This window comes from Mastomys coucha, unplaced genomic scaffold (genome assembly GCF_008632895.1).
Source record: "Mastomys coucha isolate ucsf_1 unplaced genomic scaffold, UCSF_Mcou_1 pScaffold1, whole genome shotgun sequence".
In the NCBI taxonomy this organism is placed as follows: Eukaryota; Metazoa; Chordata; class Mammalia; order Rodentia; family Muridae; genus Mastomys; species Mastomys coucha.
Window position 1 is genome coordinate 91,635,883 of NW_022196891.1, and position 2,825 is coordinate 91,638,707.

General features: G+C 37.1%; 1 pseudogene; it reads left to right on the forward strand.

Annotated features, from left to right (window-relative positions):
• Positions 1-1,179: 1,179 nt before the first annotated feature.
• Positions 1,180-1,298, forward strand: LOC116072406 (annotated as a pseudogene).
• The last annotated feature ends 1,527 nt before the right edge of the window (positions 1,299-2,825 follow it).

Consider the following 2,825-nt stretch of genomic DNA (forward strand, 5'->3'; position numbering starts at 1 on the left):
CTCAGCCATTCAGTATTCCTCAGTTGAGAATTCTTTGTTTAGCTATGTATCCCATTTTTAATAGGGTTATTTGTTTCTCTGGAGTCTAACTTCTTGCGTTTTTTGTATATATTGGATATTAGCCCTCTATCAGATATAGGATTGGTAAAGATCTTTTTCCAATTTGTTGGTTTCCATTTTGTCCTATTGACCATGCCTTTTTCCTTACAGAAGCTTTGTAATTTTATGAGGTCCCATTCTTGATCTTACAACAAAAGCCATTGGTGTTCTGTTCAGGAAAATTTCCCCTGTGCCCATGTATTCGAGGCTCTTCCCTACTTTCTTTTCTATTAGTTTCAGTGTATCTGGTTTGATGTGGAGGTCCTTGATCCACTTGGATTTGAGCTTTTGCACAAGGAGATAAGAATGGATCTATTTGCATTCTTCTGCATGCTAACTGCCAGTTGAGCCAGCACCATCTGTTGAAAATGCTGTCTGTTATCCACTGGATTGTTTTAGCTCCTTTGTCAAAGATCAAATGACCATAGGTGTATGGATTCATTTCTGGGTCTTTAATTATATTCCATTGGTCTACCTGCCTGTCACTGTACCAATACCATGCAGTTTTTATCACAATTGCTCTGTAGTACAGCTTAAGGTCCGGGATGGTGATTCCACCAGAGGTTCCTTTATTGTTGAGAATAGTTTTAACTATCCTGAGTTTTTGTTATTCTAGATGAACTTGCAAATTGCTCTTTCCAATTCTGTGAAGAATTGAGTTGGAATTTTGATGGGGATTGAACAGACACTGAGGACATCCAAAAAAAAAAAAAAAAAAAAAAAAACCATGAGATCTGACTACAAAGGCCTATACTCAACAAAACTGGAAATCCTGGATGAAATGGACAATTTTCTAGACAGATACCAGGTACCAAAGTTTAATCAAGATCATATAAACAGTCTCATATCTGCTAATGAAATAGAAACAGTCATTAATAGTATCCCAACCAAAAAAAAGCCCAGGACCAGATGGGTTTAGTGCAGAGTTTTATCAGACCTTCAAAGATGACCTAATACCAATACTCCTCAAACTATTCCACAAAATAGAAACAGAAGGAACTCTACCCAATTCATTCTACGAAGCCACAATTCCTCTTATACCTAAGCCAAACAAAGACCTAACATAGAAAGAAAACTTCAGTCTATGGCCATACCACCCTGAATGCACCTGATCTCGTCTGATCTCAGAAGCTAAGCAGGGTCGAACCTGGTTAGTACTTGGATCAGAGATCACCTGGGAATACCGGGTGTTGTAGGCAAAAAAAAAGAAAAAAGAAAAAAGAAGAAAGAAAGAAAGAAAGAAAGAAAGAAAGAAAGAAAGAAAGAACCAGAGAGAGAGAGAGAAAGAAAGAAAGAAATAAAACTTCAGACCAATTTCCCTTATGAATATTGATGCAAAAATACTCAATAAAATTCCTGCAAACCAAATCCAAAAATACATCAAAACAATGATCCATCATGATCAAATAGGCTTCATACCAGGGATGCAGGGATGGTTCAATATATGGAAATCCATCAAGGTAATTCACTGTATAAACAAACTCAAAGAAAAAACATATGATCATCTCATTAGATGCTGAGAAAGCATTTGACAAAATCCTACATCCCTTCATGATAAAATTCTTGGAAAGATCAGGAGTTCAAGGCTCATACCTAAACAGTAAAAGCAGTATACATACAGCAAACCAGTAGTAAACATCAAACTAAATGGAGAGAAACTTGAAGCAATCCCACTAAGAACAGGGAATAGACAAGGCTGCCCACTCTCTCCCTACCTATTCAATATTGTACTTGAAGTCCTAGCCAGAGTGATTAGACAACAAAAGGAGATCAAATGGATACAAATTGGAAACCAAGAAGTCAAATTATCACTATTTGCTGATGATATGATAGTATACTTAAGTGACCCCAAAAATTCCTCCAGAGATATCCTAAACCTGATAAACAACTTCAGCAAAGTAGCCGAATATAAAATTAACTCAAGCAAATCAGTGGCCTTCCTCTACACAAAGGATAAACAGGCTGAGAAAGAAATTAGGGAAACAACACCCTTCACAACAGTCACAACTAATATAAAACACCTTGGTGTGACTCTAACTAAGTAAGTAAAAGATCTGTTGGACAAGAACTTCAAGTCTCTGAAGAAGGAAATTGAAGAAGATCTCAGAAAATGGAAAGATCTCCCATGCTCGTGGATTGGCAGGATTAATATAGTAAAAATGACCATCTTGCTGAAAGCAATTCTCTATACTCTTTACTGTGGATGTGATGTGACTTTCCAGCTATGGTGAGCTGTAACCCAGAACCGTGAGCTAAAATAAACACTAGCTCTTCTAAATTGCTTTTTTCAGTATATTTTACCTCAGCAACAGATGTAAAACCAGGGTAGGATATTCATACACATTGTAAGATATAAAAAACATTAATAAAAGATAGAAAAATCACTGTGATCTGTTCAAAACCTTTTTGAAAGTTCTGTCCTCTATTTTTATGTCCTCTGTAGCCCATGACCAACTCTTGTAACTATTCCAGGAAATATATTTACATATTCCTACCTCAGGGTACTGGCCAGGCTCTCCTTTCTCCATGGGACACTCTCTTCCGAGGTCCTATCCTTCAACAAAGCAAATACCACAATTTTCTTGCATAGAAAACCTCAACAAGAGTCTTCATACCTCTAAATCAAGAATGTTGACTTCAGGTTGCTACCAAGCAAGTATTCTGTGCTGCCTGAGTGCAGAACGCTTCAGGGCTGAATAAAGATCTAGGAGATGGGAAAATGCTCT